This window comes from Symphalangus syndactylus, chromosome 6 (assembly GCF_028878055.3).
Source record: "Symphalangus syndactylus isolate Jambi chromosome 6, NHGRI_mSymSyn1-v2.1_pri, whole genome shotgun sequence".
NCBI lineage: Eukaryota > Metazoa > Chordata > Mammalia > Primates > Hylobatidae > Symphalangus > Symphalangus syndactylus.
The window spans coordinates 83,762,584-83,778,551 of NC_072428.2; the positions used below are offsets into that span (position 1 = coordinate 83,762,584).

Below are 15,968 nucleotides of genomic sequence, written 5' to 3' on the forward strand. Positions count from 1 at the left end.
AAAAGGAAAACAGAGCATAAAAGTCCAGAAAATTTGTAGCCTGATGATGCATTGGAAAAGAAAAACTAATTTTCTGAGGAGAAATTCGACTTGGCTGTAGACATTTGCATAAGTAATGAGGAACCAAATATTAATCACCAAGACAATGGGGAAACTGTCTCCAGTGCTTGTCATAGACCTTTACAGAAGCTCCTCCCATCACATGCCCAGAGGCTTAGGAGGAAAAAATGGTTTTGTGCACCAGGCCCAGGGACCCCCACTGTGTGCAGCCTAGGGACTTGGTGCCCTGCGTCCCAGTGACTCTAGCTGTGGCTAAAAGGGGCCAAGGTGCAGCCCAGGCCATGGCTTCAGAGGTTACAAGCCCCAAGCCTTGGAAACTTCCATGTTGTGTTGAGCCTGTGGGTGCACAGAAGTCAAGAATTGAGGTTTGGGAACGTCTGCCTATATTTCAGAGGATATATGGAAACACCTGGATGTTCAGGCAGAAGTTTGCTGCAGGGGCAGGGCCCTCATGGAGAACCTCTTCTAGGACAGTGAAAAAGGAAAATGTAGGATTGAATCCCCCACACATAGTCCCCACTGGGGTACTGCCTAGTGAAGCTGTGAAAAGAGGGCCATGCTCCTCCAGACTCCAGAATATTAGATTCAGTGACAGTTTGCACCATGCACCTGGAAAAGCCACAGGCAATCAACATGAGTCCTTGAAAGCAGCTGGGAGGGAGGCTGTACCATGCAGAGCCACAGGGGCAGAGCTTACCAAGACAATGGGAACCCACCTCTTGCATGAGCTTGACCTGGCTGTGAGACATGGAGTCAAAGAGATCATTTTGGGGCTTTAAGATTTGACAGCCTTGCTTGAATTTTTACTTGCCTGGGGCTTATAGCCCCTTTGTTTTGGCCAATTTCTCCTATTTGAAATGGCAGTATTTATCCAATGCCTGTATCCCCATTGTATCTGGGATGTAACTAACTTGCTTTTTATTTTACAGGTTCATACGTGGAAGGGACTTGGCTTGTCTCTGATGAAACTTTGGACTGTGGACTTTTGAGTTAATGCTGAAATGAGTTAGGACTTTGAGGGACTGCTGGAAAGCCTGATTGGTTTTGAAATGTGAGGTCATGAGATTTGGGAGGGTCCAGGGTCAGAATGATATGGTTTGGCTGGGTCCCAACCCAAATCTCATCTTGCATTGTAACTCCTACAGTTCCCATATGTTGTGGGAGGAAACGGGTAGAAGGTATTGTCATGGGGCTGGGTCTTTCCCATGCTGTTCTCTGTTTTGTTGGAAAATGCAGATGGTAATCCCTGCTTTTTTCTGTTTTTCATGTGCTTTTTAGATTTATCTCCATCCCTTTACTTTAAGCTTATAAGTGTCATTGCTTGTGAGATCAGTCTTTTGAAGATGGCATACCATTAGGTCTTGCCTTTTTATCCAGCTTGTCACTTTGTGCCTTCTGATTGGGACATTCCACCTGTTTACATTCAAGGTTAATATTGATATGCGTGGATTTGATCCTGTCATCCTGTTGTTAGCTGATTACTATGAAGACCTGTTTGTGTGGTTGTTTTATAGGGTCACTGGTCTGTATTCTTCAGTGTGTTTTTTCTAGTGGCTGGTAACCATCTTTCCTTTTTAGTGTTTCCTTCAGGACCTCTGGTGGTAGTGAATTCCTTTAGCATTTGTTTATCTGAAAAGGATCTATTTCTCCTTCGCTTATGAAGCTTAGTTTGGCTGGATATAAATTCTTGGTTGGAGTTTCTTTTCTTTGAGAATGCTGAACCTCTTCTGGTTTCTGTTGAAAGGTCCACTGTCAGCTTGATGGGGTTTCTTTGTAGGTGACCTACACTTTCCCTCTAGCTGCCTTTAACATTTTTTTTCTTTCATTTTCAACCTTGGATTATCTGATGACTATGTGTCTTAGAGATGGCCTTTTGTGTAGTATCTTGTAGGCGTTCTCTACATTTTATGAATTTGAACGTTGACCACTCCAATGAGGTTGGGGAAATTTTCACAGATGATATCCTGAAATATGTTATCCAAGTTGGTTGCTTTCTCTCCATCTTCTTTAGGGACACAAATAGATCATAGATTTGGTCTCTTTACATAATCCAATATTTCCTGAAGGTTTTCTTTGTTCATTTTGGTTATTTCTTTTATTTTTGTCTGACAGAGTTACTTCCTTGAACCAGTCTTCGAGCTCTGAAATTCTTTCCTTAGCTTAGTTTATTTTGCTCTTAACACTTGCAACTGCCTTATGAAATACTTGTGTGTTTTCCAGTTCTATCAGATCAGTTTGTTTCTTTCTTATAATGGCTATTTCATCTATCAGCTTATGTACCATTATTTTCTGAAGATTCCTTGAACTGAGTTTCAACTTTCTCCTGAATCTCAATTATCTTCATTCTTATCTATATTCTGAATTCTATTTCTCTCATTTCAGCCATTTCAACCCAGTTAGGAACTTTTGCTGGGGAGCTAATGTGGCTGTTTGGACAAGAGGGGACATGCTGACCATTTGAGTTGCCAGAGTTCTTGAGCTGATTCCTTCTCATCTGTGTGGGTTGATGTTCCTTTAATGTGATATAATTTGAGTACCATCAGTTGACTTCTTTTCTGGTTGTTTCCAGGGGGCTAATACTTTGTACAGGGTCTCTATTCATATCTGAGTTTTGGACAATGATTTCACAGGGTGGTATATTAGCAAAGTATTTTTGTTGTTGAAGTTTGGGTTGTGATCCAATAGATGGCTCATAAGCATAATGGCTAGTAGATAGGCTCTTGCTTAGCCATGTGGCTCCTCTCTATTTCCTCATGTTTGTGCCATGCTCCCTCTCAGTGCTCTGGAAGTATGGGCTCCTCCCCTGCGGAAGTGCTGACTGCAGATCTCAACTTGGCACTCCCAGGCTGCACACCACAGTCCTTGGGTGAACTCAGGCTTTGTTTCTTCCTCAGGTTAGAGGCAGCAGGGGAAGGGATTCTGGCAGTTGCTGTGGCAGAGGGCCTTCCACTAGTATCTTGGGGCTCTACCCCAGAAGAATGTAGAGCTGCTTGGTGTGATCAACCTAGAGTGGGGTAGCTGTAATGTGGGCCCTAGCTGAGGGGCCCTGCCTGGTGATGACCAGGGGCATGGGGAGCTTTTTGGGGAACAGAGTGACCTCTTCTCCTTAGGGCAGCTGTGACTTGCTTGAGGTGTTGTTAAAGCCCTCGGAGTCTTTGCTCCTTACCCAGTCTGAGGCCAGCAAGGGCAGTACCAATGCAGTGGTAGTGGCTATGGAGGCTTCGGTTGCCTTTGGGAGCTCCATCTCAGAGAAATGTAGAGCCCCTGCTACTGGCAAAAAAAAAACCAAAAAAAAACAAAAAAAACACAAACAAACAAACAAACAAAAACTCACTTTTAAATAACCCTTGGATCGAAGATATCATAGGTAAAATTTGCAAATATTTTGAATAAATCAGGATGAGCATATTAAACATCAATGTTTGTGGCAAGGAACTAAAATTATGCTTAGATAAAAGTGTATAGATTTTTTATTCTTATAATGGAAAGGAAGAATAGCCTAAAACCAATTATCTGAATGTTCCACTTACAAAGCTAGAAAAGAACAAGTAAATTGAATGCAAAGTATGCAGAAGAAGAGAACTAATAAAGATAAGAAAAGCAATCAATGACACAGGAAATGGACAAACAGTATATTAATACATAAAAATGTTTGTTCTTTTAAACTATAAACACAATTGACAAACCTGTAGCAGGAGTGATTAAAAAATAGAGAAAGAGAAAGACAGGGAAAGGGTGGCAATTTAAAATTGTGAGAATAAATGAGGGGCTACCATTTCAAACCTAAAAGTATAAAATATTTAAAAATTTTAGGAACACCTTTATTCCAATAACTTTTTTTAAGTTTGAAAAATTATTCTGAACTCTGTCTCATTCTTCATGTTTTAGGAAAGCTAATTTAATATAAAATTGAGAAACAGAAAATGTTTAGGTCGAACTCATCTAAAATTATTTTAGGAAAGAAGAAATAAATAATAGAATAATATTCCTGTACACAATAAAAGTATGACTTAGATGCATGCTCACAAAGCAGCTAAATCCTGTAGTTTGCTATTTCCAAATGAGAATCTCAAAAAATGAGATGAGATTGCTTCAGAAAAAATCAGTAAAAGAAAATTACATTTGTAAATGAAAAACTGGAAGAAACACAAAAATGAATAAGCACATTTATTTTAAGGCAAATATGTTTAAATATTTTTTGTGTTTTCACTTGAAAATGCTCTGCATTTTAAATTAATTAAATCAAAACCAATGTATAATAGAAAAATTCAACGATGTCAAAAGTTTGTTTTTTTAAAGTTATATTTGATAAGAGCTTTTATAATTTGTACAAAAAGAAATAACAGGGAAAGAAAAGATAACACAGGATATAATTATTAGGATTGAATGGGGAACATCATGATAGATTTGAAGAGAAGATAATATGAAGTGGTTTTCAACTTCTTTTTTTTTTGAGACAGAGTCTAGCTCTGTTGCCAGGCTGGAATGTAGTGTGGTATGATCTAAGCTCACTGCAACCTCTGCCTCCCAGGTTCAAGAGATTGTCCCACCTCAGCCTCCCGAGTAGCTGGGATTACAGGCACACGCCACTAAGCCCCACTAATTTTTGTATTTTTAGCATAGACTGGGTCTCACCATGTTGGCCAGGATGGTCTCCATCTCCTGACCTCATTTTCTGCCCACTTCCGCCTCCCAAAGTGCTGGGATTACAGGTGTGAGTCACCGCGCCTGGCCTCGACTTCTATATTTGCTAATAAATTTGAAAATTAGAATGACTTGGACAAATTCTTTCAAAACAACAGTTTTTAAAGTGACAGAAGAAGAAATATGCCAATAACTCTGTAAATTTCTAAACTGTGTGCCAAGTCACAATAAGATGACACCATGAACTCAGAGTGTTGTCACAATATATTTAAAGTCACAGATATAGAAGATAAAAATATACAACTTTGTTTTTATCTATGTATCTATAAACAAATACAACTTTCATAGGAAAACTTAACATCTTTGTGACACTAGGGTTGACCAAGATTTAGGTACATCATGCAAAAAATATTAATCAGTAGAGAATTATAGAAAAAAATAATTATTTTTGTTTATAAACTGAACTACTAAGAGCATATAAGTCAATAGGCAAACTGGAAAAATGTTTTCAATAATATATTTGACATAATACTCATACATAGGATATTCAGACTCTACCTAGAAACACAACACAATAGAAAATATGACAAATTTCTCTAATCATATGGTAAATATGGGTTAAAACCACCATGATATACAGATTGAGCATTGCTATTCTAAAAATCCAAAATCCAAAATTCTCCTAAATAGAAACTCTTTGAGAACTGACATGACACCACAAGTGGAACATTCCACATCTGACACCTTTGCTTTCTGATGGTTTGATGTACACAAAATTTCTTTCATGTACAAAATTATTTAAAATATTGCAGTCAAACCTCTTTTCTCCAATAAAGAAAAATCTGTCTTTCTGAATTAATGAATGAGAAATGTCCTTTTCCTACTGGTTCACATTTAGCCCAAAAATGGCATTTGATTCAACAGCATACAGCTCTTGTGAGTCCACATTCAACATTTTTGATACATTTGATCCATCTCTAGTTTCTACAGACGACAAGATGGAGAAGATGGCTTAGTATTGAAGAAGTTGATTCCCCTCTTAATGCACAAATACATACATTTGAAGCTACTCCACAGGTTAACCCATTAGATAAGCTGAGACCAAAGTTAACTCCTGGAATGACTGAAATAAGAGGAAACAACTCTGCAGTTCTGCAAGCTAATTGTGACTTGGAAGAGGAGAGGACCACCCTATGTTTGCAGTCATTGAGGGAGAAGCAGCGTCATGTATCTGGAGACAGCCATGCCCATGTGACCAGACAGGGAGCACGGAAAGTCCACACATTGATTACATACACTGCCTCCTGTCCTGTTTGCTCGAGATTACAGGGAATCCCTGTTACTGTGGAGTGATGGACCTTTCCCAAGGGAAACCTAAAGGCAAATTTTGCTCATGGGCTCTGAGCACAAGGACAACCTCTTCTCTGAGCTTTTGCCATGACAACAGATCCCTGCATACGCAAATTGAGCAGCGGATTCACAACTTTAGTTTTGATGTCCATGACTCGTGTGGATTTCACTTCTACATTGTAACAGAACTTTTAGAACATTATAAAGATCCTAGGTCTTGCATGTTTTTTGAACTGTTGCTTGCTATATCTCTAGATGGGACTTCTCCTTTTAGCCTGCGATATATCTGCCATGTGGTAATCTGCAGGTGAACTACATATGATGGATTGATTGGCTCCCTTTACCATCAATGTTACAGGAATTTTTAAAAGTATCATTATAAACAAAAAGTTGGATTCAGAAGTTAAAATGAGGACCAGTCAAGCCAAAGTCAACTCTCCTGTCCTCACAGGGTATTAACTAGGTCTGCTTTCATGTGGATGAGATAGCACACCGATAGCAACACACACATCAGTGGTGGGTTTTTTCATACAGTACGTAAACTTAGTGTTTGTATTTGTCAGGTGCTGTTACTTATTCAGATCTGCTGTTAACTTATTCAGATAAACGTGGTGCCTATTGAAACAACAGGATAGAACTACAGGTATTCAGTAAGACTCAAAAACATTTTGGTGATTTAGCTAACAGTTTTTAATGGCTGTAGTAATTCAGTAAGGCAACGCTGGGGCATTTATTATGAAGAATTTTATTTCTTTCTGAAGGACAAATGCTTAATATTGGATGAGTATTTCAGCATTGTGACGGTTTGAAATTATTTTCTCTGAGAGTTTTTCTATACTCTTCCAGAAGTACTGATGTTTGTAGTTGCTATAATTAAAGCTTTGGAAGCCCAAAAAAATAAAAGACTGCCTTCTTTTTAAGAAAAAAAAAATGCAAGTTTCTGGCTGCAAGGGCATAGTGCAGTTCAATTCAGTGTTGGAGTAGTTTATAGTTACACTCTTTTTCTCCTCTGCAAAAGGTACTGGTAAGTAAACCAGCTTTTCTGAATAGTCATTCTTAAAATTTCAGACTTACAAAGTTAGTAATAGAATTTTATTTAAAGGCCCTAAATACTGATTTTTTAGTGAGTGCTTTAATTTAAAACAAGTATTTGGAATAGCTGCTACAATGTATTCTTCCATGTGATTTTTTTAACTCGACGTGCAGTCTAATTGTTGTTTCATAAAAGCTGGATATTTTCATATGCCCATAATTAGTTTGTGAACCATGAAAAAAAAAAATGAAACTAGAAGATTCCCGAATAAGTCAGAAAATAAGAACTTCAGCGGTTGGTGATGTTGAGATTATTGTTAAACTATAATTAATAATTTGGATAGCAGTAGTTATCTCTTTGTTGTAAACTCTCATAGCTGAATTAAGTATAATTTATAGAATCTCAGTGCAGTTAATTCTTAATGGGAAATCTGAAATCTAAAGTTTAGATTTAAAAGGTACTGCGTAACCATTGTATCCATAAATTGCTTAGCTCCTTTTTATCATTTAGAATAGTATGTATCACTACTGGAGTGAGCTGTTCTTGAAGTTATTTCAAGTTCTAGTGTTCACTTCTAAGTAACAGAACTGAATGTACAGTTCTAGATATTTGGCAATAAAATAGCCAGTCCATTCTTATGTATTTTTGTGACTGTGCTCTGTACTCCTGGTGAGCGCTCCATAGTTTCTACACAAGCTGCTACGAAATGTGATTTTACATCCCTATGGCTATTGCCAAGGCTACAAAAAAAGCAAAGCTGCATTTGTATACATCACTAACCCTTTGACTAGTAATGCATGTTTCTGCTTGATGTGCCTTGTTACAGCTACTTTTTGTGCTAATAAAAGATGTTTGGTGTTCTTGTAAAAAAATTGAAATAAATAAATAAATTTAAGTATGTAGAAATAGTCTTGTCAAAGTCAACATACAGTGTAGAGATTAATGTCTAAATTTAACATTTATTTGGAGAAGCAAAAATTGCAATTCAGAGCATACATGTAGATCAGGTGGTCTTTGATATGTCTGAAGAACAAAGAAAAGGTTAGGGTTTTATTAGGAAGATAAATATTGCATATGGTTTTGAAAGAAAGCTCATGGGCACTAAAAAATCTTTTGGGAGTCAGTAAACTCTGGTGAGTGATGGTGATAGGTGATACTAATTTTAGAGTCATGGCAGGTGGTTTAACCCGCTACTAGGTAAAACTGGTCTTAAGGTTGCAGCAGACCATTTCTGCAGCTGGCAGAGAATTCAGTTCTTGGAGCAGTGCTATATGCCCCAACTGAATTTCGATTCTGATTAATTGAGTATGACAAGAATGACTTGATTTGTAAAATTATCGTTCAGAGTGTGAAAAATATTTTCTCTATTCTTCTCTGAGAAAGGATAAGTCAATATTCTTCAAAGTCTTGTTTTCTTTTATTATTCACCTACTTTATTTAAATTCAATTTGTAGGATCTATATATTATAATTGAAATCTTGCTGGGTTCTTGATGGTTCACTGGGAAAAACAGGTGGTAACAAAGTGATTTCAACTTATTTGATTGTGTTTTACTTTATCCCTTTAGCCTGGGCATGCTTAATCAATTGTACAATATTAGGATGTGCTGTACTTGTTTACATATTCCTTTTTAATGGTGGTTTCGTGTTGACATTTTATCACATATATTAGATTACTCACTTTCTGGGATATTCTGCTCACTTTACATCTCGTAATACCTTTTGAGTTTCCATCAACACAGACTTTCCTAAGTGTTCTCTAATAGAGATTAGTGAATATACATTTAATGACATGGGTTAAAGCAGGATAATAGAGGAACCCTTTACATAAAATATCCAGAAATATAGAAGGAACAGTGGTCCCTTAAAACCATCACGTGGTGATAGTTACTTTGTCTCATTTGTTCAGTCCAGAATTTACTATGTGAGCTCCTCGTTGCAATGGGTTCTTAAGAGCTAGGTAGAATCTTCTAAACCAGTGTAAGAAATTTTAGCCATCTAAGTTATTCAGATTTTATGTTTATACTAAGCCCAATGTGCAGGTGTTAAATTAGCCAGCAAGGAACCTATTTATTGGCCCATGTCAGAGAAGCATACTGGAATTGATAAAACAAAAGTAAAAGAAAAATATGTAGGTGATACAGAGCTTAAACTTCATTGTACAGATCAGAACTTCTTCAATCTACATAATTTTAAGGTGTTTTATTTACTACAGGATTTCCAAAGACAGAAATAATAAATGAAGGGAGGTTGTTTCCTTTTTATGTTGCTTCATATTATTCCCACTGAAAAAAAATAGTGATATATGCACTTAACTACAATTTTTTAAAAGAGCCATAAATTGAAATGTCAGCATCTCTGTCAATAATCACCGGCTGGGTGAATTTAACTCCAAGGTCTGAATCTTGTTCAGTGTTTCATCTTCACTTGAGGCCTCATTTCCAGAGTATTATCATCCAATTTAATTGCAGACTTTTGTTTGCTGAATTTCTCAGTAATTTGTTTTAAAGATTACGTCCATCAGGTGTTCTTATTTTTAGATACAGAACCTGATACATCTTATAATTTCAGAATTTGAGTTCAATGACTAGTGTTTTGGAATAATTCTGGAAATATAAGAAAAAGAAGAGAACAATCATGTGGGAATAAATATATATTTATTTTTATAATATTTGTGATACTTTGGGGAATTATTTTTATAATGTCTAGGCTTTAAGAGCTGGAAAAGTAATGTATAGAAATACAAAAAAATATTAAAATGCTCACTCTAATGCAGGAAGTGACAAACCTGCTTTCAGTACATGCCAAAGTGGAAAAATAAATTACATGACTATCATCTCTTTCAAGTTTGGACATTTTCTAGGGATTCTTCTGGAAATATTAAGGAAGTATATGAAAATGAAATAACGGGGAACAAATCTTGTACTCATCACAGAAACTGTTGTATAAATTGTACCATTTCTTTCTCAAGTAATTGCTTATTAAAAAAATGATCATGTGTACTCAATAAATAAGACTTAATTTTCATGATTATAACTATTTATATGAGTATTGGTTATTAGTTAAATAGTCAGAAATTTGAAAATATTCTGACTTTCAAGGAATAAAAAAATTCAACAGTTGAAATGATGAACAAAAGCTGAAACAGAAATTAAGGCTTTTTGATTATATATGAACATACAAAATACCAATCAGCTCTATTGTTTTTGTCAAATTATTTTGCAATATATTGTAACAAAAGATCAGCATATACCAAATGATCAGAATATAGAAAGAATATGAGGAAAAAAAAATTTAACTTATCTAAATGTGTTGTAAAGCACTGGTTTAAAACAAAATCATAGTTAGGTTTCACACTGTTTATTTGCTTTCTCATCACCTTTACACTTGCGCTGGATAAAAAATTGCTTTAAACCAGGTGAAAGAGCAGGATTAGGAGAGTGGAAATAGTAACTTGGTAAAGATTCTTTAAATCTATATCTGCTGCCTGCCAAGAATGCTGACCAAACCCTTTAGTACAGCACAGCTTGTGCTACTCAAATGAATAAAGAAAACATAAATAATAAAAGCAAAGCCAGCTTTTAAAAATAAAAAAAAAACACCTTTCAATGAAACGCACAGATTTTATGATCTGGAAAATACTCTGTCAGATTTTGTTTGCTTTATACTGCCAGTTTGCAAGATAATTAAATACAAAGTAATATGTTTTGCTAGCTCTTGGATACATTTAAATCAAATAAATAACTAGTAAATTTTACCCTCTACTAAAAATAGTTCCTGTTGTCGTTAGCCTTTAATCAACTCGGATTTTTCAGTTTTAGAGTCATTTTTAGGTTTACATGAAGCTGCTATTTGGCACTAGTTCTTAAAAGCAGCTGAAAACCCCAGAAGGTCATGTCACAAATCAAATGTATAGAAAAGCTGAATAAACCAATTGCCATCATCAGAAAGCTGATGTGTCACTCAAAATTATGTTTTTATTTCCAAGTGAAGGATTGCCTGTACTGATTCTAAGATTATATTGAAATTTTAAATTTTGAAACTTCTAACATTTAGAAAATGCATTCACGAAATTGTTTTCAAACTGTGCACCTGCATCATGGAAGGCGAGCTGAGGTTCTGACTATTGGTCATTGCCTCCAAAATGAAAAACATCATTATTTTAATCCATTCTACATATTGCACTTCTGTGTAAGTGTTCTTTCTTTTGTATTTATTTACTTATTTTTTTTTTTAAGAGATGGGCCCTCACTATGTTACCCAGGCTGGACTCAAAGTCTGGGCTCAGCTTCCCCAGGGACTACAAATGCCCACCATCGTGCTGGTGCATGCATAGGTGTTCTTTCTGTCAAAGAAGGACTTTTAATCTAAAATAATATTAGAAAGATTTTAAATCTGAAATGTTATTACATATCTAATATCTAATTAGAATTGGAAAATAGTCATTTAGCTGTCAAATTTCATTTGGTATAACTTATTTTGGCTTTAATAATGTAAAAATCTTATAAACGAAAACACAAGGACTTAACAGTAGTATCAGTTGTCAGTCATTGTTTCATTTGGGTTCAGAGGCAGGACCCAATAACTAAGACATGAAGATGTTTTCTCTTTTTAATATTATACTTGATAAAAATTACAGTGCTTCTTGATAACATAGTTTAATTCTTATCTTCAGGACTCTCTTGGGAAACCAAAAAGAAACATGGACATTTACAAAGTAAAAAATGATAGTAACTGGCCAAAACTATAAATAGTATACATTTGGTGCTGATGATCAGTTTTGCAGTTTTCTTTTGAATAAATATATGTTATTAAGAGATAACACTAATAAGCCATTTTTTACAGTTTTCTGAATATTGTTAAAGGTGAACCTGGATTAAATTAAGATCTGAAAAATCTAATTTAAACATACTAAAAGTAATAAATCACACTTAAATATTTTAAGAAAGTTAAAAAGAAACACCATCTGTATATCCTAGTTATCTCTCTCTCTCTGCATTTCTCCTCTCTCCCATTGCATCTTTTCCCTCTTAACCTATTGTGTATTGCATACAGTAAACTAAAATGAGGACAAAAGAGAGCTTTACAGCTTAATGATATATCACAAAGTAAATATGTGATTATGTCTAGTGCACCACAGTTCCTCTAAAACCCTCACTCAATTTTTATCATTATCTCATTCAATTTTACACCTTATATTGAGGTTTGTAACAATTACTTTCTAATCTCTAAACACCATTCTTTAGCTTTGCCCTTTATTTTATATAAGTGAAATCATACAGGATGTATATTTTTGGTCAGGTTTCTTTCTTTCAAACTCATTATTTTAAAGATTAATGTGTGTTGTTGCATATGACTGCAATTCCTGCTTTTTAATGATGCGTAGTACCCCATTCTGTAAATAAAACACAGGTTATTTATTCATCCTACTTTTCAGAGGAAGTTGGGTTGTTTCTAATTTTTATTAATATAGAAGGCAGTTATGTATAACTTGGAGCTCATCTTTTGCACATGGTTCTGTTAGATGTAAAACCATGAGTGAAATCACTGGGTGTTAAGTTCAGTTTTAGCAGGAAAAGTACTTTTTCCACAGAATTTGAATCCATGTACACACTCCACAGTAATGTTTGAGAGTTTCCCTTACTCCACATATTTGCCAACATCTGATATGTTCAGATTTCTAATTTTAGCCATTCTGTTGTGTTTTGCATTTGTATCTCATTACAGGTTTAATTTTTATTGCCTTAATAACTGAGTTCAGCAATTTTCAAATATTAAATAACCACTTGAATGTCTCTTTGTGAAATGCCTTTTCAAGTCTTTTGCACCTATTTTTAATAGACTTTAGTTCATTATTAATCATATATTACTTTATGATTCACTAGATATTCTAGGCACAAACTTTCACAGGTGTTGCAAATACATTTGTTTTTTAATTTGGTGCCTGGAACTTTCATTCCCTTAATAGTTTCTTTTGATGTACAGAAATTCTTACCTGTGAGGTAGATCAGTTTATCAGTCCATACCTTTATGTTCAGCACATTTGTAATGTCTTATTTAATAAATCTTTGTCTACCACAAGGCCATAAAGATATTCTGCAATATTAACTTCTGAAAATATATTATTTTGCATTTTATATATTGATCTACAACACTTCCACAATTTATTTTTGTGTATGTGGTGTGGTTCATCAGGTTTTATTTTTTCTCCACAAATTTATCCAGTTGATCTAGCACCATTTACTAAAAAGGACCATTCCTTCCCAACGCTTTTGTAGCTAATTTTTTTTCTAAATCAGTTCCCAGATCTGTTTTTCCACTCCATTTTCAGTTTCTCTAATCTATTTCTCCTCTCTCTCTCTCTCTCTCTCTCATACACATTTATCACCAATAAGACCCAGGATTAATGACTGATTTACAAACTTTAGATGTCCAGTAAAGCACATTTCCCTCATTCTTCTTCTATTTTAAAAATCTCTACTCTTGGCCTTTGAAATTTCATATAAATTTAAAATCATTTGTCAAGTTGCACATAAAAACGCAAAAAGCTTTGAATCATTATGATTACATTGAATCTACAGTGTAACTTGAGGAATATTTACACTTGTATAAACTGAATTGTGTTTAGATAACAAGTTTATGCTGATCTTGTCAAAGCTTTATTATCTGCAGTAGTATTTGTAGGATTAACATTATTTATTCACCAGTAATGCCACCTGATTCAATAGTTCCTTTGAGAAAAGGTTTGATATTATGCACTACACTTTTTAATAGTTATAATAATATCAGATTTCAAATCTTCTTGAGTTAGTTTCAGTAAAATGCATTTTTTCTAGAAATATGTACATGGTATATTTTTATAGTTATGGCATAAATTTATACCTTTTTAAAATTTTTATAGTAATACAGACTATAAACAGCAATTACATCTTTTAAAGTTCTTGATACTTTTAACCTTTTTAGTAGTTTTATTTTCCTCATCAGTTTTGTTAGTGATTTTAAAAATCAACTGTTTGATTGATCTTGTCCATTGTTTGTATATTTTTCAATATCATTAATTATCTATTTAATTTTTTATTTTACATTTTTATTTAGTTTCCTTTCTTAGATAATTAATTTATGTATTTTCAGCATGTACTTTCTTCTAATACACAAGCTTAAAGTTACGAACTTCCTTTTAAGCATAGCTGCATTTCACAAGTTTTAAAATTCATTAGTTTTCAGCTCAAATTTTTAAAAATAGATACAAAACGCAAATTAATAAGCCAGAAAAAATGTAATCAAGTGTAATCACTATTAAAAGAATGGTTAAATGGTTCAATCTTCAGCAAATTCATAATAAAATTGATAAATGTAAACTAGAGAAAATTCACTTGAAAAATTAACATAGTTTTATAAATAAAATTTATGCTGGTAAATTTTTAAACTATAGATATAAAATATACAAATAAATATAAAAATTTCTGAAAATTATATTTTTATTAAAGATTAAAGAATCACGAAACAAATTATTTCAGTACCATATAATAAAGATGAAATAAAGACAAAATATAAGCAAATAAATACACAAACATTTGCTAAAATTTTTGAGGAGAAATCTTAGACATATACAGAATAAGTGTCAGAATACTCTTGAGACAAAAGTTAGAAGGCTATATACTTTTTAGGGCATAGAGGCCTTACTAGAACGGAATTTCTATGAAGAACATATGGTGTTTTTTAAATGTACAGATCAAATTTACATTAGCATTTACTTTACAGTATGTTCCAGAATGGCAGCTTTACAGGCTTGATATTAGACCTAGTTCAGTTATCAAGCAGTACTTATTTGACAATTTTTATAAGAAATCTTCTGGAAGGCCACACATAGAGAGAAGCCTATTGATTTCCTAGGTTTTGTAGGCAGTAGAAGAAGTGTCAGTGATTTATTTCTGAAACTCCTGGAGGAATGCAGCCTAGCCTTAGACAGGACTCAAGGCTGTCAACCAAGGTAGACAGATCACAACAATGTGTTTAGCAAATGATCATGCAGACTAAAGCCAAACATGCCCTCAAGGTGAGGGACAGTGCTGCAAGGCTGACTGGGGAGAATTTGCTGTAGACTGTGAATATTTAAATTTCTGTGAACATCAAAAACATTCACAAAGCTTTAATAATTTTTTAAAGTTTCTTTTCCTTAAGAATAGTAATCAAATTAAATTAGCTTTGAATTTTAATAACATAATTGCTTGGGAAAAATACCCATTTTTAATGCATTTTTTAGAAAAGAAAAAACCCTAAAGAAAAGACAAGCAATATTTTAATTCTGAGGAATATTAATTCCCTATTGCATATTATAAGAAAATGTCTGTCATGCAGTTTTAATGATAGAGTCACTAAGATTGAAAGAAGTGTTTGGTATTTCTTGTTGAGCTGAAGTAATTGGGTATTCTGGGAATACAGTCATAGAAACAAGAGCCATTTTTTTTTCTGGAAAATCATAATGCAAATCCCCACCAATAATGCCCATGATACTTGACACTATTCTACAAATCAAAACTCACACTCTTAGATTGTCAGAAGTTTTAAGTACTCACAGACACTACATTTTGTGACAACAAATAGAAAATGCATCTTCTCTAATTATATAGAAATTAGAAGTAAATGCCCCTTAAGCAAGTTGAAAGAAATATTTTCCTCACGTAATCTGAATATCCTAAAATATATTTACATACTCTATGTAAACAACAGCATTTGTTGTCTAGAATATAGAATCATTAATCACCATGAACTAATATTTTCCCAGATTTTACCAATGCAAGTTCAGATTAGAAAACAGCTCTTTGGTTAAGATAAATCATAGATAGAAAATCTGTACTAAATGATGCCGCCTTAATTAATAA

At 34.1% G+C, this 15,968-nt stretch overlaps 1 pseudogene; it reads left to right on the forward strand.

Moving 5' to 3' along the window:
* The first annotated feature begins 1,500 nt into the window (after window positions 1-1,500).
* LOC129485397 (suppressor of cytokine signaling 5-like) lies at window positions 1,501-14,979 on the forward strand (annotated as a pseudogene).
* Window positions 14,980-15,968: the final 989 nt, after the last annotated feature.